The following is a 21,112-nucleotide window of genomic DNA, read 5'->3' as shown; positions in this document are numbered from 1 at the left end:
TAAAAACTTGCTGAATAAGTTGGCGGTTCATTCCGCTGTGGCAACCCCGGATTAATAAAGGGACTAAGCCGACAAGAAAATGAATAATATAATATAATATAATATAATATAATATAATATAATATAATATAACATAATATAATATAATATAAGCGGTTCATTCCACTGTGGCAACTCCAGATTAATAAAGGAACTAAGACAAAAAGAAAGTTAATGAATGACTAAAATAATATGATATAAGAAATTTAATTACAAATTTACAATATTTAAAGTTTTAGAAAATTAAGCGAGGTTTATTTAGGTTGTTTTAAGGTAAAACACTTAATTTTGACTCATTATTTCTGAAAACAAGACAATATGTTTTGCTTCTTGATTAATTTTTTTTTTTTTTTAGATATTTTGACTAGAAACAAGACAAAAAATAAAAAAATGTCAGTGTAAAAGACCCAGTGGCAAATTAGTTGTCTGTTTTTTGACATCATTGCCCTATCACACATAGTACAGTTCATTACAGTTCACCTGAGAAAGAACATCCTGTCATTATTTCATTATCTGCAATATGTTTTCTTTCAGACCATATAAAAGATTACTGATAAAAAATGGTCATTAAACACTAAACTACACTGATTCAGAAACATGTTGCTAGGAGACGACTGACAAAACCAAAACAAATGTGTCAGTCCCAAATATCAGCAGTATCAAGCTAAAAACATACGCTAAAAATATAAAATGAGCATCACAAACCGTAGCATGTTGAAAAGAGTATGCCAAATACCCCCGGATGCTCTACTATTCCAATTAGAAACTGGAAGTGTCCTGTACTCTAACCGCTAATGTTACCCACAATACATTACGTGGATTCGATTAGTACTACAAACTCCGCAGGAGAAAACGTAAACAAACTACAAAAATGGCGGCCGCGCGAGACCAACCGACAAATGGAGAGACTTCGGTAAAGTTGTTTGAATGACTTTTAATCAGTACCTAGCCGACTGGAAATAGTTAAATCAGTTTTTCTGTGTTATATTTCGTCTGCAGCAACAATGTGAACTTCTATAAGATGTGTTTGGACATTAACTTCTGGATGTATAATTCTACAAACACCTGAGGAGATTTCTCTGCATGGAAGATTGGTGAAGGGCAGATTAATCTGCTGCGCCTGAATCTCCAGTAAGGTAGGTTATTAAATATGAAATAAATGTGGATGATGTGTCGAGATCACTGTTGGGGAAAGTTAGAAAGTATTAGAATATTGAGTTACTGCCCCCAAAAGTAAGTAGTTGCGTTACTTAGTTACACTTTTTTTGTAAGTAAGTGCATTACATTACTTTTGAGTTACTTTTGCTCTTTCAGAGCTTAGACAGAGGGGCTCTGCAATTAACAACACACTGCATACCCTTCATTTTCCTTTACTTTTAAAAAACACATAAAAAAAATATTGTAGGATGTTATCCGGGAACGTCCTGACCATACAAGTTACTGACAGTTTAAAGCAATGCGTTTGCTACTTTTGTACTATTTTTCTTAAGTAATATCACTGTTCATCGAGACTATAATCCACTTTTCTTCGATGCGTTTAAAATAATGAACACATTCTCTCATTGACTGCATGATTCATCGTGACTCCTTTTATTTTAATTCAGCATTTTATTAAGCTAAATTGATTCAACTAAAAGTAACTTGCGGTACATTTTTCAGAAAAGTAACTCTAATATTACTACTTATTTTTTGTGAAAGTAATGCGTTTCTCGTTATTACGTAACTCGCGTTGCTTGTAATGCATTACCCCCAACCCTGGTTGAGATTATTGACATGGGACGTAATTAAGCAACATAACGGTAAGTTAATGAGGATGTAGTATTTCCCAAAGCTTGCACGCTTGAGTGTTACACACTCAAAAGTATGTACTTATCCTTCACAAAAAACTACATACTTTTAGAACATAGTAAAGTCTGTGATCCTCACATATAACCCGAATTAAAGAGACAGTTCACCCAAACATTATATCATCATTTACTCTCGCTTGACTTGTCAATGGTAATGCAATGCAAATGTAATGAAAATTTATAGTAAAAAAAAACATGTTTTATGACATTTAAAAATAAAATTTATTTCATTAGTATTATACTGAATCCATATTGCCCTCATAGAAACACAAAGCCACTTGAATAATCGAAGTTTGTCCATGCTCTGAAGTATTTCTGCGAAATGCTCTGCACTAGTTTGTATGCTATAAGCCAGTTTCTGTGCCCAACAATCTGGTTGTCATGGTCTTAACCTTCGACCACGACCTGTTCCACAATGTACCGGCCCCTTACGACTCCCCATGTATGTGCTGGGCCTGGAGGAGGATGATCCCACGTCGCTCCTCCGTGGGAAAACACCCGTCCACCAGGCACTCGCATACGAGCCCCAACCCCAGGCCTGGCTCCAGGGTGGGGCTCCGGCTGCGCCATATCGGGTGACATCACAGTCCGTGATGTAATTAAGTTCATAAAGTGTTTCCTTCACAGGGTGGCCGGGCACATCCTTATAGACAGGGCTGTGTCACCCCGGAGGAGCTCGGAGTAGAATCGCTGCTCCTCCACATCGAGAGAAGTCAGCTGAGGTGGCTCTGGCATCTGTTTCAGATGACTCCAGGACGCCTACCTAGGGAGGTGTTCCAGGCATGTCCCACCAGGAGGAGGCCTCGGGGAAGACCCAGGACACGCTGGAGGGACTATGTCTCTCGGCTGGCCTGGGAACGCCTCGGGATCCCACAGGAGGAGCTGGGGCTTATTTTGTTTACCCCATTGGTAGAATATTTAGCTTGTTTCAAGGAAAAAAAACTCACTTAATTTTGGCTCATTGTTTCTTAAAACGGCGAGGCAGTGGCGCAGTAGGTAGTGCTGTCGCCTCACAGCAAGAAGGTTGCTGGGTTGCTAGTTCGAACCTCTGCTCAGTTGGAGTTTGCATGTTCTCCCTGCCTTCGCGTAGGTTTCCTTCAGGTGCTCCGGTTTCCCCCACAGTCCAAAGACATGCGGTACAGGTGAATTGGGTAGGCTAAACTGTCCGTAATGTATGAGTGTGTGTATGAATGTGTGTGTGGATGTTTCCCAGAGATGGGTTGCGGCTGGAAAGGCATCCGCTGCGTAAAAACTTGCTGGATAAGTTGGCGGTTCACTCCGCTGTGGCGACCCCGGATTAATAAAGGGACTAAGCCGACAAGAAAATGAATGAATTAATGTTTCTTAAAACAAAACAATATTTTTTTTCTTGTCTAGAAAATGCTTCTTGATTTAAGAATTGTCCGACATTTGGACTAGAAACAAGACAAAAAGTAAGCAAAGTAACACTGCATGAAGCACAAAGCTGTTTAAAAGCCATCAGCCTCCCTGTGCTACCCAATACAGGCCTCCAGCATTGAAACAGCACATGTATGCTGTATTAATGACGGTGTGTGAGTGACAGCAGTAATTACAGCAAGGCCTGCTTTAAAGTGCTGTATAAACTGTACTGGAGGTGCTCCAGACGGGGCGGATCTTTCCTCCTCGTCAAACACTGTCATCGGCTGGAAAAGTGAGACGTGATGATAGACTGAAATAGAAAGCTAATATAAGCCCAGACGGGGATAATGTCAAGTTATGCTAGCTAACAATATGAGGTGCTCTTAACAAAGCGTTATCTTTACAACTTTAACAACACTGTAGCAGCATTCATTTAGTAAATTGCACAGTGTTTTACTCTTGTGTATTGTTCAAATTAACTACCCTTTGCTTATGTTGGGGGCTGTTTTTGCCCCATTGACTTTCATTATAAGGACAATTTTTTGATTTCAAAAGCCATGGCAGCATATTCAATTTTGCATTCCTAATTGTTGCTGGTTAATATATGATATATAAGCATGATAAATGGCACTGTAAATGTAAATACAGTATAGTATTCTTGCTGTAATTTGTTTTACTGTAAGTTTCTGCTGCCAGTAAACTGTAAACAGTCAAGTGTACACTTTCAATACGCTTAAACGTGACCTATTGTGCCCCTTTTTACAAATGCGTCTCTGGTGTCTCTAGAGTGTGTCTGTTTCAGTTTAAGCTGACAGACACTTACATCTGGACCACCTACTGAATGGGATGATTGCTCTAGGGCGGTCCGCTCCTGTTTGCCAGATCTGGGCCACAATTAAGCCAAAGCAAAACCACATATTAACCAGAATTCAACCAAATTAACCAGAACTGACCCTATTCTGGACCACAGTTTGCTTTTATTCTGGCCCAGATCCGGCCCACACCAGACACTTACATCTGGACCACCTACTGAATGGGATGATTGCTCTAGGGCGGTCCACTCCTGTTTGTCAGATCTGGGCCACAATTAAGCCAAAGCAAAACCACATATTAACCAGAATTCAACCAAATTAACCAAAACTGACCCTATTCTGGACCACAGTTTGCTTTTATTCTGGCCCAGATCCGGCCCACACCAGACACTTACATCTAGACCACATACTGAATGGGATGATTGCTCTAGGGCGGTCCACTCCTGTTTGTCAGATCTGTGCCACAAATAAGCCAAAGGAGAACCACATATTAGCCAGAATTCAACCAAATTAACCAGAACTGACCCTATTCTGGGCCAGAGTATGCTTTTATTCTGGCCCAGATCCGGCCCACACCAGACACTTACATCTGGACCACATACTGAATGGGATGATTGCTCTAAGGCGGTCCAGTCCTGTTTGTCAGATCTGTGCCACAAATAAGCCAAAGCAAAACCACATATTAACCAGAATTCAACCAAATTAACCAGAACTGACCCTATTCTGGGCCACAGTTTGCTTTTATTCCGGCCCAGACCAGGCCTATTACTTCTAATAATGGATTAATCATGGGTAAACATCAGTGAGTTATATTATTTCATCACTGGTTGTGCCTTACTTCATTTTGTTTGCTGTAATGAACAAACCTTTCAAGCAAAGTTCTTAAAAGTTACAGCGGCCCAAAATAAAAAGTATATCGAGACGTTCAGGGCTATAAACCCAACTAAAGCAAACCCTTTTCTCCATGATGGTGACTTTAGTCTATGTGGTCCACATATGTTTTCAGATAACTGTCCCTCATTTGCCATATCTCCTCTGTGCCACTACAGGCTCAAATCCACTGTGCCGAATATTCGCCCAAAACTTTATAGAAGATGTAAAATGCGTCTCTGATGTCTCTAGAGTGTGTGTGTTTCAGTTTAAGCAGAAAGTAGCACACTGATAATGTTCTCTAACACACTGACCTTTTTATGCTACACCAGACGTGAAAGAAGCGTCACGCATGAGCGATTTACATGTAAGTCAATGCAAAGACGCGATTAGACACCGCAAATGGCGTGGCGCAAAAGGCACGAATAACGCATTATGTTAGCATGGCGCAGCGCGAATTGAGCGTTTGGCGCAATTGATGAGTTCGAAAATCTAAACTTCAACGGACATTCACACCGCGTTAACCAATCAGAAGCTTCCTCTTGTGGGGGCGTAATTGTGACGTAGCGCCTGTTATTAGTGTCCCGGGGGAAAATCCTCCTGCCTACTTAACAACGACAACGACAACAGTTCATCATAGTGGGCTTGGCTCAGTCTGGAGCACAGCTGAAAGCCTCCATCATCCAGGTTCAGTTTCTGGAGGAGTTTGTGAGCACACAGAGCTGCTGCACCTCTGAAAGGATGTAGTGGACCCAGGCACGGCTCCGAATGAGTGAGCGCTGTTTTTCAGCCTAAAGCACATAAACACTGTTATTTTCTCAATAAAATCCATGTTAGCCATTTAGCAATGAAGTTATAGTGACCGTGCAGATGAAAGCCCTGCCCGTGACACAAATCCGCATCTGTTCTGAAGTGAATTTGATGCATAAATGAAGCGCATTTGCCGCGTGAATGAAGCAAGTAAACTCAAAATGTTCATGTGTCTATTTACGCACGAATACCGTGATTTATCCACGAGTTTTGTGTCTGGTGTGTACACAGCATTAGATTTTGATCCTAGTTGTGCTGTTTTGATGACTGTCGCTTTAAATGCAAATGAGATTTGGCTCTTTTCAGAAGAGGGTGGAGCTACAGACACTGGTGTGTCAGCATGATGGCAGATTCAAAAATAAGACTAACGTCCTATTGCGGGAGAGATAGTCAGTAGTGGGCGGGGCTTTCCCCCTCTGATGACACGTACAGAGGGAGAATGTCAATCAAAGTGTTTCTGCATCAAGTCTGATTAGAACAAATTAATTTAATTCATGTTTATCATTAAAGGCAGAAGACATTCACACACTGTCACCACACAACGGTGTTTAAACCCCTTATAAAAGTGATTTTTCTATAACAGGTGCACTTTAAAGGCATCTTTTAAATCAAAGTATAGCACAAGAAATGTAAGAGTGCTTGTAAGATGCTGTAGTTTAAATAGATCCGCATGACGTGATGTATAAATCTCTCAGCAGATCTGACAATAGTTTAAAGATTTCTGTTCAGAAGGAGGGCATTAAACTCGTGGTATTGAACGGTGCTCGCAAAAGGCCAAAAAAAGCTCTATTGTGGGTCAGATCCAGCGGACGCAAGGAAAAAGCTCTTTATTTTTTCTGGGATCAGAACTTATTGATGATCTCTGAACCATAGCCGAGAGAAATCATGTTTTTAATGCAACCAATGCATGGCTACAGCTGGAGAAAATTGAAGTTTCTTTCTAATGTTCACCATCATACACACACACACACACACACACACACAATATTACCACAGCGGTTCCCCTGACAGTCCTCCTGCTGCAGATATGAGTTCTGGAGCAGAGATTTTACAACTAAACGAAGGGACAAACTCCTGGACTAGAACAGAAACAAATCACAGTCAGATTATGATGCTATTTGAGTTACTGTACAATCCATGTTTTACATCAACTTTTTGATCACACTTGCACATATAATTATTAGGCTTGGGTGACGTTTGAGGTTATATCGATACTGGTACTTGATTCATACTTTTTAAGCGGTACCAGTGCCTGAACCCATACCTTTTAGCCACAAAATGATGGTGACTTTAGTCTATGTGGTCCACATATGCTTTCAGATAACTGGCCCCCATTTGCCATATCTCCTCTGGTCCACTACAGGCTCAAATCCACATTAGCCAGAGTTTACTGTGCCAAATATTTGCCAAAAGTGGCCCACGTTTGTTTTAAGATAACTGGGCCACATTTGCCATATCTCCTCTGTGCCACTACAGGCTCAAATCCACTGTGCCGAATATTCGCCCAAAACTTTCTACAAGATGTAAAATGCGTCTCTGATGTCTCTAGAGTGTGTGTGTTTCAGTTTAAGCAGAAAGTAGCACACTGATAATGTTCTCTAACACACTGACCTTTTTATGCTACACCAGACGTGAAAGAAGCGTCAAGCATGAGCGATTTACATGTTAAGTCAATGCAAAGACGCGATTAGACACCCTGCAGCGCGATACACGCAAATGGCGTGGTGCAAAAGGCACGAATAACGCATTACGTTAGCATGGCGCATCGCGAATTGAGCATTTTGCGCAGTTGACGAGTTCGAAAATCTAAACTTCAACGGACATTCACACCGCGTTAACCAATCAGAAGGTTGCGTGATTGTGACATAGTGCCTGTTATTGGTGTCCCGGGGAAAAATCCTACTGCCTACACCGACGTTTGGGGTTATATCGATACTGGTACTTGATTCATACTTTAAAAAGGTACCAGTGCCTGAACCCATACCTTGGAGCCACAAAATGATGGTGAAAAAAACTTTTTATTTTGAAAATTTTTTTTTTTTTAAATTATAATCATTTTATTTGAACGCTATAATTAAAGTGTAAAGTAGACATCAATTCATATTTTATATATTTTTATTGTATTAATCTATTTCCTTTCATCATTTGTTTGTTAGCATACATTTAAGATTTGCATTATGCAATTAACATCACATTAGCTTACTGCTAAGCTGTGGAAAGGCTGCCATCAAAATCAGGGAACTCTTCCTCGGGTTGGGGCTTGAGTCGTCACTGAGGACGTTTACATGGACACTAGGCTTGGGCGGTAATACGGTAATATAGTATACCACGGTATCTAAAAATAGCAATGGCATCAGTTTCAATACGGTTATACCATCATAAAACAATGCACTTGTCGGCGCTAATATCCTAGTGGTTAGTGCGTCGACACATAGCACCCAGGGGCTCGCGGCGACCTGAGTTCAATTCCCGGCTCGAGGTCCGTTTGCCGATCCTTTCCCTATCTCTGCTCCCCACACTTTCCTGTCTGTCAAACTCCAATGTCCTATCAATAAAGGTGAAAACCACTAAAAATAATACTTATATAGGAGACAAGCATTAAATATTAATTATGATTTATTTAATGCCTAAAAAAAAAATAAAAATGGGGCGAGGCAGTAGGTAGTGCTGTCGCCTCACAGCAAGAAGGTCGCTGGTTCGAACCTCTGCTCAGTTGGCGTTTCTGTGTGGAGTTTGCATGTTCTCCCTGCCTTCGCGTGGGTTTCCTCCGGGTGCTCCGGTTTCCCCCACAGTCCAAACACATGCGGTACAGGTGAATTGGGTTGGCTAAATTGTCCATAGTGTATGAGTGTGTGTGTGAATGTGTGTGTGGATGTTTCCCAGAGATGGGTTGCGGCTGGAAGGGCATCCGCTGTGTAAAAACTTGCTGGATAAGTTGGCGGTTCATTCTGCTGTGGCGACCCCGGATTAATAAAGGGACTAAGCCGACAAGAAAATGAATGAATGAATGAATATTATATTATATTATGTTAATGCGTATGTGTGATTGTCATTGCGGGACAGTGTGGAGGAGAGAGAGAGAGGTAAGGTAAGATGGTTAGTTGCGCACCAAGTGACGTGGTCTCGAAAAAGAACACAACCTCTGCAGTTTTCCAGTATTTCGGGTTTGGACCAAACAAGAAGGAAGACGTGGTAAATACGATCTAGAGGTCTGCATTCCCGCAGCTGTACGGTAATAAACTTCTGAATAAAGCATAGGAGCGGTCAGTAACTCTGGTGTAATTTGGATGCTGTTTATGTGTGTGTGTGTGTATGTTTATAAAACGTAATGCAAAAATCTGTCCAAAGAATTGAACTCAGTTGTTTTATAATGCCAAATAAAACTGAATTTCAGCTTCACTTGTGATAAAAGCAATGCTTTCATATAACAAAGACAGAAATGTGTCCGCTGAGATCTGAATAACCTAAATGTGCCGCTTCATGCAGTGAGGAATTTGCCGTATGTAGCATTAGTTTGCATGACTAACAGCAGTGTCGACTCAGACATTTACTCATGCAGATCGAGAGTTTCTTTTGATTCTCAGGGTGAAATATATTACCCAGAGAATTTCTGACAGCTCCTCATCTCGAAAGTAGTTTATTTTTACACTAGTATGTGTTTTATAAAAGTAAAAAAATCTTCTCATGCAAAGCCTGACTACTATTATTGGTTGCTTTATTTTTGTAGATAATAATGTAAGGCTTTTTTTTTTTTTGCATTTCTCATCATAGTGAGGGAAGTTTATTCATAAACTAATTTCAAGAGGGGCAGTTTTACAGGGACATAACATTGTACAATGACATGCACTGTTTGGTCAGTGTGTGTGTGTTAATGGTTTTAGTGGTTTACAGGGACACAAAGTTGTATAATGGCATGCTGTTTGGTCAGTGTGTGTGTACAGGTTTATGTGGTTTACAGGGGCAAAACATTGCATAATGACATGCACTGTTTAATCAGTGTGTGTGTGTGGGGGGGGTGTACAGGTGTATGTAGTTTACAGGGACACAAAGTTGAATATTGGCATGCTGATTGGCAGTGTGTGTGTGTGTGTGTGTTACAGGTTTTAGTGGCTTACAAGGACACAAAGTTGAATATTGGCATGCTGATTGGCAGTGTGTGTGTGTGTGTGTTACAGGTTTTAGTGGCTTACAAGGACACAAAGTTGAATATTGGCATGCTGATTGGCAGTGTGTGTGTGTGTTTGTGTGTGTGTGTGTTACAGGTTTTAGTGGCTTACAAGGACACAAAGTTGAATATTGGCATGCTGATTGGCAGTGTGTGTTTGTGTGTGTGTGTGTGTTACAGGTTTTAGTGGCTTACAAGGACACAAAGTTGAATATTGGCATGCCGATTGGCAGTGTGTGTGTGTGTTTGTGTGTGTGTGTGTGTTACAGGCTTTAGTGGTTTACAGGGACACAAAGTTGAATATTGGCATGCTGATTGGCAGTGTGTGAGTGTGTGTGTGTGTGTGTGTGTGTGTGTGTGTGTTACAGGCTTTAGTGGTTTACAAGGACACAAAGTTGAATATTGGCATGCTGATTGGCAGTGTGTGTTTGTGTGTGTGTGTGTGTTACAGGTTTTAGTGGCTTACAAGGACACAAAGTTGAATATTGGCATGCCGATTGGCAGTGTGTGTGTGTGTTTGTGTGTGTGTGTGTGTTACAGGCTTTAGTGGTTTACAGGGACACAAAGTTGAATATTGGCATGCTGATTGGCAGTGTGTGAGTGTGTGTGTGTGTGTGTGTGTGTGTGTTACAGGCTTTAGTGGTTTACAAGGACACAAAGTTGAATATTGGCATGCTGATTGGCAGTGTGTGTGTGTGTTTGTGTGTGTGTGTGTGTGTGTGTGTTACAGGCTTTAGTGGTTTACAGGGACACAAAGTTGAATATTGGCATGCTGATTGGCAGTGTGTGTGTGTGTGTGTGTGTGTGTGTGTTACAGGCTTTAGTGGTTTACAAGGACACAAAGTTGAATATTGGCATGCTGATTGGCAGTGTGTGTGTGTGTGTGTGTGTGTGTGTGTGTGTGTGTGTGTGTGTGTTACAGGCTTTAGTGGGTTACAAGGACACAAAGTTGAATATTGGCATGCTGATTGGCAGTGTGTGAGTGTGTGTACAAGTTTATGTGTTTTACAGGGACATAACTCTACAATGACATTCACTGTTTGGTCAGTGTGTGTATGTTACTGGTTTTAGTGGTTTACAGGAACACAAAGTTGTATAATGGCATGCTGTTTGGTCAGTGTGTGTGTACAGATTTATGTGGTTTACAGGGACAAAACATTGCATAATGACATGCACTGTTTAATTAGTGTTTGTGTGTGTGTGTGTGTGTGGGGACACAAAGTTGTATAATGGCATGCTGTTTGGTCAGTGTGTGTGTGTGTGTACTGGTTTTAGTAGCTTACAGAGACACAGAGTTGTATAATGGCATACGCTGTTTGCTCAGTGGATGTGTAAGAGAGAGAGAGAGTGTGTGTGTGTGTGTGTGTGTGTGTGTCGTCTCTGTAAATCCGTCTGGTGAGTCAGATGACCTCAGATCTTTCATGAATGATGTATGATCTGACTCAAAGCTCTGGCCTCCACATGAAACACACCAAATATCTGCACATCAATCCAGCGGCAAACAATGTTCAAAGCTCTGCTCTGGAAAGATGTAAATATACACGCTGCCTGTGTGTTTCACTCTGTTCTGCGGAGACTGAGTATACAACAACATCAGCTCAGCAAATGCCAGTATAGAAAATTTTCTAATATCGGCTCTTCTGTAATTATAGATCTTCTATAGAGCACCATCAGGGCACAAATAACACTAGGGTTTAGATTAAGGCACACTTCATGTTATGACTACTGGCGTATTGCCTGCCTATTAGTAAGATATGAACTGTTTATTAGCACTTATGAAGTATTATCTTATTCTACATCACAAATCCTGCCCATCACATAAACCCATTTACTGCCTCACTTACTATTAACAGGCTCGCTAGTTTTTCATGATTTTTTTCGTGATTTTTTGCTATAAAAATGACTGATTCTGTGGCGGAAATTTCCAGAACTTTGCAGACAATTTTGGGATTATCTTATTTACCATATTAGCTAGGTGGGAAATCTGAAACAATACCCCCTTTCACATATACAGACCTTTCCGAAAAATTACCAGCAATTTTCCAGAAAGGTCTGTATGTGTGTGAACAGGCCCTTTTTGTAAATAGCTGTAAATTAGTTCTGGCTATTTTCCGGAAAGAGAAGTTTGCTCTTTTAGGAAACAGGAGCAAGGTACTTTACCGTAAATTAGATGACATTTAAATAAACGTATCGATCTCGGAAGGCTACTATTGATCTGATATCAATACCAACGTTGGTATCGATACTATCCATATTAGGATCGATCCGCCCACCCCTAGTCATTTTTGGTTAATGATGTCAGAATTTAACGTTACCGCTATTTTGGGATGGATGTGTGAACGTTTTTTTCCTGAAAAGTTCCATAACGTCCTCGCCTGTGTGAACACCACTTTTTTTAATTTACCGGTGAAGTCGTTCTGGAAATTTTCTGGATATTTACTAAGGGTGTCACGATTTCAATTTTTAACTTTATGCTCAACTTCGAATATCGAATCAAAAAATAGAATCGTCGATGCTGCCACGCCCCCATGTCACGTTAGCTTGGCTAGCTCGGGGAAAAAAACAGGCTTGTTGAAGTGCTTGTTAAACTGCAGACGCAGGAGACCCGTCGACAGAACTTAAACCCTCTCCTCTTTCAATGAAGTCGCCGGTGTGGAAGCATTTTGGATTTCCAGTTAGTTATGTTGACAATGTTCGTGTTGTAGACAAAACAAAAACACAGTTTGCAAGCTCTGCTATGTACGTATTACGGTTGGGATGATAGACCATGGGCGCATTGCGATCCTCCACCCCGCACCCGTTGCAAATCCGCTCGCGAAAAATGCACACTCAGGCCCTGTTTACACTGTCTTTGTTTTTAAATGGCATTTTAGAACGACAACGATCCACATCCACACTGGCGTGTAGCATTTCTGAGCAGCCCTCCTTCCTCACTACCGCTGAAAACGCACATCACGTGACCACACACACTCATTCACACACAGACACAGACGCATACACATTGTCATGTGCTCAAGACAGCGGGTCCAGGCAGTCAGCGGGTCAGTAGACTGCTTCCATCTTTTACTTTCACTCACTTGTACTTCGTCATTTTAGCGAACACCTCAGATACTGTTGGCTGGTTCCTGTTGGTTGTGCGTCTTTTTTACCAACGCCATTATAACGACACAGATCACTGCCTATTCACGAGTCCCGCAGGTAAAAGTGATTGACAGGTGGTAATTATGTGTGTAACTTATCCTTATTCATTTACTGTATGATTTGTTTATGGGTAAAACAAAGACCATGCAGGTCAGGTAGTTTAAACGGTAGGCTACAAATAATTAATTCGTTATTAATTAATTAATTATTCATAATCGAAAATTGAATCGTGACTTTAGAATCGAAAATATAATCGAATCGAGGATTTGGAGGATTGTGACACCCTTACGCCCTATTCACACGGGGCGTCAGCGTCAACGCTTCCCATTCACTTTGAATGGGTGACGTCAGGCGTTGGCGAACTGCATTGTGGATCCGTCGGCGCCGCTTCAGAGGTGTTGCTCGCTGCAGAAGTTGGGACTAGCTCAACTTTTCAAGCGCCAACGGAAACGTCAGCCAATCAGATCGCTGTATGCAAATACACCAGCTCAGACAGTGGCCTATTGCTGACTGGATTTCATTGGCTGACGCTTTTATGACGATCGCTTCAGACACGCCTTCAGTCAAGCCTTGACGCTGAAGCCCCGTGTGAATAGGGCGTTAATATTTACCGGTATCACTGTATGAAAGGGGCTAATGACAATGACACAAACCATAAAAATAAAGCTTTTTTTATTTTGGTCTCTTGTAAAGATCTAAAACGGTAGGGATTAAGCAAAGGAAGGTTGTATAACTCTTATTTTTATCCACGGTCTTACTTTCTCTCTCTCAGGTTTCACTCCCCGGAGCATCTGACATCATGTCTCTCACTCAGGACATGCGTTAGGGCTTTACCTAATACACCCAAAACATGGACTGCCGTAAAACTTGTCGCAGGGAAGTGTTTTCTCTCGTTAACTGCAGGGAAAGACTTCCGAAAACGAAATAATTTATCGATTTTACTGCACTAAGATATGCTGCTGTCGTATAATCTCTCTCTCCATCATGCACTGTAGTCTTATCCAGAGGGAATCCTGTCTGGCCTAATGTACTGTCCCTCAACAGATTGGACTTCTGCCTCCTTTTTTGATATTTCTGCTCCAGTGGAGAGTTAAATAAATGTCCTGCCGGCCCGCAGCTCCAGCCTCGGCCCCGTTTCGGGCTCCAATAGCCTTTTAATTTGGGTCAGAGTGATTTAGAGGCTGAGCTATGCATGACAAATGAAGCAAATGTCTGCCCTGTAGCCTGCAGTGAGTCTGTCCCGCTCACACAATACACCAGTCGACAATGAAAGAGGCTTTCAGCAGCACAGGATTAAACAGAAACAAGCAGCGTTCTGGGGGAATATACATGTTCAGCCAATTCTGACAGCGCATAAGTGTCAAAATCCAGCCGCTGAGCGTGCAAATATTACTGGGATATGGGCAGAGAGCAGGACAGGATGTGATGCCATGTGCCAAGTGTACATGAATACTTTAAAAGCGTGAATACATGAATACATGAATATTAATTAATTTATTACTTCATTATCTCTGATATGAACAAATTCCTGTATTCTTTCTTTCATTCTTTCATTCATTCATTCGCTTATTCACTCATTTATTTCTTCATTCATTCATTCATTCATTCATTCATTCATTCATTCATTCATTTATTCATTCATTCATTCATTAAATTGTTCTTCATTTATTCAAATATTTGTTTATTTATTTATTAGTTAATTCATTTATTTGATGATTTTAAATGAATTTATTCTTAGTTATTAATTCATTCATTCACATGTCGTTCATTCATTCATTTATTTATTCATTTATGCATTCATTTATTTATTCAATTATTTGTTTATTTATTTATTAGTTAATTCATTCATTTGATGATTTTTAATTAATTTATTCTAAGTTATTCATTCATTCATTCATTAATTCATTAACTTTTTCATTCATTTATTTATTTATTTGTTTATTTATTTATTTATTCACTCATATATCCATTAATTTATTTGCTGATTTTTTATTTAATAATTCATTCACTCATTTGTTAATTTATTCAGTTGTTCACTTATTTATTCAATTACTCATTCATTATTTCACTCTCTCACTCACTTATTCATTAATTAAATCATTCACTAATTCATTTATTTGTTCACTTATTTATTCATTCATTTATTCAGTCATCTATTCTTTCATTTGTTTATTTATTCAGTCATTTATTTATGTATGTATTTATTAATGAATTTTTATTTATTAATTAATTTATTTTTCATTCATTCATTAATTTATTTATATATTGTTCATTTATGCGTTTGTTTATTTACTCATTCATTCACTCTCACTTATTTATTCATTTAATATTTTACTTATTCATTAATATATTCACCCGCTCATTCATTTGTTCACTTATTTATTGATGAATTTTTCATTTATTTATTTATATATTATTTATTCATTCATATATTTATTTATTTATTCATTCACTTATTTAATTACCTATTGTTCATTCATTCTTACATTCATTCATTTTTTCTTTCATTTACTTGTTCATTTATTCAGTCATTTAATAATTTATTCAATCATTTATTTGTTCATTCACTCTCTCGTTCACTTAATTATTCATTTATTAATTGACTTATTCATTAATTCATTCACGCACTCATTCGTTAGTTCACTTAGTTACAGTTATTCATTCATTTATTCAGTCATTCACTTATTTATTTTTTTGTTCATTAATTCCTTTATTTATAATTCATTAATTCATAAATGTATTCATACCAATCAATCAATCAATCAATCAATCAATTAATTAATTAATTAATTAATTAATTAATACATTCGTTTATTAATACATTTATTCATTTATTCATTCACTTATTTATATATTTATTAATTCACTTATTTATTTATTTATTTATTTATTTATTTATTGTTCATTCATTCATTTATGCATCTTTTTATTTATTCATTCATTCACTTATTCATTTACTTATTGTTTATTAACTCCTATAGTCATAATTTCTTTCATTCATTTTTTGTTAATTCATTCATTTACTTATCTATTAAATTATTCATTCATTCACTCTCTCTAATTCATTCATTCATTCATTCATTCATTCATTCATTCATTCATTCATTCATTCATTCATTCATTCATTCTTTTATGTAATTATGGAGTGAAAAGTGCAGAGTGTCCGCCACTTACTGGTTGTTTCCTTCCTCTAAACAATCTTATTCAAAAAACTGTAACTGTATTTACTTGAGCACACATGTGAGCATCTACAGAGGTGATGCCTTCATTTTAATAGGCTTTCCAAGACATTGTGCAGTCTTCAGACGCTCCTGTCCAGCCCAGCGCTCTTGAAGAAGCAGATCTTACTTGATTACGAGTGTCTGTAAACGGATGAATTGTACGCGTTGAATGAAGGACTCCTCTTGTAGCCTAATTTTCAAGGGCTCTCCATCACAGTCATGACGGATGAGGGCGGAATTATTGTTTAAAAAAAAAAACCTTGATTTTACTTACAGTTCCAGCAGCAATACAGCTCACTAATAAAAATGATACTAAAATGAGGAATTTCATTACATATACGCGTGCTTCTGTGTTGCGCTGACAATAACACTTCCCAAATGCTAGCGGCCAATGCTTTTATGTCTAGTTTCTTCAAGACATCTGTGCTGACCATTACATTACAAACCACAGGAGAGGGACAATTCTCCAGCAGGATAGCGCTCCTTCTCACACTTCAGCCTCCACATCAAAACTCCTGAAAGCAAAGAAGGTCAAGCTGCTCCAGGATTGGCCAACCCAGTCAACAGACATGAACATTATTGAGCATGTCTGGGGTAGGATGGAGGAGGAGGTGTTGAAGATGAACACAAAGAGTCTTGATGAACTCTGGGATCCTGCTGAAGGCTTTCTTCACCATTCCAGATGACTTTATTAATCAGTGATGTGAGTCATGTCAGAGATGTATGGATGCAGTCCTCCAAGCTCATGATGGAGTCAGACACAATCTTCATTCTGTCTCCACTGCAGCAGGACTTTATATTCTATACTGGACATTATTTCTGTTCAGTGATGACACTTTAGTGTGAGCAGAGTCAGAGCGCACTGTCCTCATCAAATCAGTCAACATCAAGACATGATCAGATTTATTGAGCTCAAATCAGCAAAATCTAGAGGCCTTCACCTTTCATAGAGACACTTCTGACACCAGATCAGCAACTAGAAGTCAAGCTATTACTGGTTGTTCCTAAAACTTGAATAAGCGACAAGACTTTTGTCAGGTAGTGTCTATTATTTAAAATGAATTAGTGTGATAATTAAAATAGTAATAATACTAAAAATAATACCACATATGCATTTTATGTATCATAAAAATACAGTATAAACAAATAACAATTGTAATTATGTTTATTGGTTGATATAAAAATAAAGTTTTCTTAATGTTACATGAGAATATAGTTGTTATTTAAAATAAGCAAGAGCTGTTTATTCATTAGTAACATTAACCAAACTGCAATCTAGCCAAGGGCTCTGCATTAGAGAGTCTCACCTCTATTTAATATCTGGTGACGACGTCTGTGGGCGTCACCATTCAATTTTAAAGCACAGCTTTCAACTTATAATGTCTGATTGCTCATCGCCATAAATTAAAATAAGGACGCATGACAGCTGAATGGGACTCTGCAAAATAAACCCTGAAACTCTGACCAATGTGAGGAGAGTTTGCTCACACGTGACTTGTTTTAGCTCTTTTGGTCCAATTAGAAACGTTGCTGTGTGAAAGCGAACCGCACCAAGAGCAAAGAGCAGCACTGTAACAATTATAATCCCTGTTTCAGAACAAATGAATCGATTTAAAGGTGTGAAAGCAGCCCAAGTTTCTTCTAGCCAGTTAAGTGTCTGTTGAAGGAGCAGTATCAGCAGATATTCTCAAATGGAGCATCAAAATACAGTGCTACCGAAACAATATTAGAGGAAATACTGTGAAAAAATCCTTGCTTTGTTAAACGTCATTTGGGAAATATATAAGGGAAAATTCCCAGGAGGGTGAATAATACTGACTTCAGCTGTAGATAAGTCTAATTCAAGTCCTCAATGTGTTTTAGGACTCATCCTGCTGAAAGAGCGTCTCAAATGATAATAATAATCCTTAAAAGACGCCTTAACTCCACCCCAATCCCAAAGTCGGGCAGATTGCCACACGATAGTTGCGTAATCTTGTCGGAGTGGTAATGCCTGGTTTCTGATGTGCAGTATGCCATTATTTCTGGCCGGCTGATAGGAACTTAATTAGAAACATAATGGATCTGCTGCACATCAGACAAGGCTAATTAAGACGGCCTGGCGTGCTGGGATAATTAGGGTTTTTGTGAAAACCTTGGGTCAGATGAACATCGTCTTTGGATTTACAGACCCCACTGGACCATCGTGTTTAGGTCAGCTGGTTTTGAGATCTTATTAAAAACAATGGGAGGAGTGAATTCATACTTGAAGCGGGGTGTCATTGTCATTTTGCCTGATCTAATATTAATCTTGAGTATGCAAAAAGTGCTTTGTCTTTTGTCTCGTTTCTAGTCCAAACATTGTCTAAAAATAATACAATCAAGAAGCATTTTGTAGACCAGCAAAATGTATTGTCGTATATTTTGCTGAAATAATAAATCAAAATTGAGCAATACAACTTAATTTTTGCTTTGAAATTCTGTTATATTGCTTGCTTTAAGGTAAAACTTTGACTTATTTGACTTTTATTATTTAATTTAATTTACTTTCGTTCACTTACTATAAAACATATTCATAACATCAATTCAACATCCAAATCTGACGTCTAATAGATGTTTTGTAGATGAGATAATGTCCATATAAATAAACATCCTACAAATGTGTTCTTAATGAACGTAATTATTTTTAAACAACTTAATGACATATTATTAACATCTATTTAACATCCAAAACCAATGTCTAATAGATGTCCTAATAAATAAACATCTTATAAACATCTTCTTAATTAACATTATCATTGTAAACACATATTGTTATCATCTATTTAGCGTCCAAATCTGACATCTAATAGGTGTTTTGCAGATGAGAAAATGTACAAAGAAATAAACATCTCACAAATGTCTTGTGTATGAACTTTGAGTTTTTTTTTTTTTTTTTTTTACATATTAATGACATATTAGAAAAAACTAGAAAAAACGTTAAATAAACGTTTTAAATAAAAATAAACGTTTATTTAAATACACTAGATTAATGTTTATTAAAAACTGATGCCTAATAGATGTTTTGGAGATGAACAAATATCTAAATAAATAAACATCGTGTACAAGTCTTCCTAATGAATATTATCAATTTTAACCATCTAAAAGACGTATTCTTAACATCTATTTAACATTCTAAACTGACGTCTATTAGATGTCTATTAGATGAAGGTTTTCTTGATGAACATTATTACTCCTCAACATCTCAAAGACATCCTTAACATCCATTTAACATCCAAATGTGATGTCAAATAGAAATCCTAATAAACAAACATCTTAAAAAGCTCTTCCTTATGAACATTATTACTCTTAATCATCTCAAAGACATCCTTAACATCCAAATCTGACGTCTAATAGATGTCCCAATAAATAAATAAATGTCTTATAAAGGTCTTCCTTATGAACATTATTACTCTTAATCATCTCAAAGACATATTGTTAACATCTACTTAAGATCTGAAACTGATGTCTATTAGATGTTTAAATAAATAAGCATCTTACAAAGGTCTTCTTAATAAATATTATTGCTCTTAATAACTACAAAGAGATATTTTTAACATCTATTTAAGATTAAAAACAGATGTTAAATAGATGTTCAAATAAATAAACATCTTATAAAGGTCTTCTTCATGAACATTATAATTTTTAAACATTTTAAAAACATCATCTATTTAACATCCAAATCTGACGTCTAATAGATGTTTTGCAGATGAGAAAATGTACAAAGAAATAAACATCCTACAAATGTCTTGTTAATGAACTATGAATTTTTAACATATTAATGACATATTATTAACATCTATTTAACATCTAAAACTGATGTCTAATAGACGTTTCAGAGATGAACAAATATCCAAATAAATAAACATCGTATACAAGTCTTCCTAATGAACGTTATCTTTTTGTAAGCATCTAAAAGACGTATTCTTAACATCTATTTAACATTTATAACTGATGTCTAATAGATGTCCCAATAAATAAACATCTTATAAAGGTCTTGATGAAAATTATTACTCCTAATCATCTCAAAGACATATTTTTAACATCCATTTAACATCCAAATCTGACATCTAATAGATGTCCCAATAAATAAACACCTTATAAAGGTCTTCCTAATGAACATTATAAATTTTAAACATCTTAAACACATATTCTTAACATCCATTTAACATCCAAATCTGACGTCTAATAGATGTCCCAATAAATAAATGTCTTATAAAGGTCTTCCTTATGAACATTATTACTCTTAATCATCTAAAAGACATATTTTAACATCTACTTAAGATCTGAAACTGATGTCTAATAGATCTTCAAATAAATTAATGTTATAAAGGTCTTCTTAATGAACATTATAATTTTTAAACATTTTTTAAAAATCATCTATTTAACATCCAAATCTGACATCTAATAGACGTTTTGTAGATGAAAAAATTTACAAAAAAATTTCTTATTAATGAACTAATATTTTTTAACATATTAATGACATATTATTAACATCTATTTAACATCCAAAACTGATGTCTAATAGACGTTTTGGAGATGAACAAATATCCAAATAAATAAACATCGTGTACAAGTCTTCCGAATGAGAATTATCAATTTTAACCATCTAAAAGACGTATTCTTTACATCTATTTAACATTTATAACTGATGTCTAATAGATGTCCCAATAAATAAACATCTTATAAAGGTCTTGATGAAAATTATTACTCCTAATCATCTCAAAGACATATTTTTAACATCCATTTAACATTAAATAAACATCCATTTAACAATAAATAAACACCTTATAAAGGTCTTCCTAATGA

The 21,112-nt window shown here is 37.4% G+C and overlaps 1 long non-coding RNA gene across 3 annotated transcripts in view; it reads left to right on the top strand.

Annotated features, from left to right (window-relative positions):
* Positions 1 to 641: 641 nt before the first annotated feature.
* The window catches only part of LOC147846149 (uncharacterized), a 264,765-nt gene continuing 244,294 nt past the window's right edge, over positions 642 to 21,112 (top strand). For all 3 annotated transcript variants that reach the window (XR_015481496.1, XR_015481494.1, XR_015481495.1), the window contains exons 1-2: positions 642 to 952; positions 1,039 to 1,175. This is a non-coding gene — a long non-coding RNA (uncharacterized LOC147846149). The remainder of the gene's footprint in view (positions 953 to 1,038; positions 1,176 to 21,112) is intronic.

The sequence above is a fragment of the Danio rerio genome, chromosome 3, assembly GCF_052040795.2.
Source record: "Danio rerio strain M-AB ecotype USA chromosome 3, GRCz13ab, whole genome shotgun sequence".
Classification (NCBI taxonomy): Eukaryota; Metazoa; Chordata; class Actinopteri; order Cypriniformes; family Danionidae; genus Danio; species Danio rerio.
The sequence above is the reverse complement of the archived record's forward strand: the minus strand, read 5'-3'. Positions and strand labels throughout refer to the sequence as shown.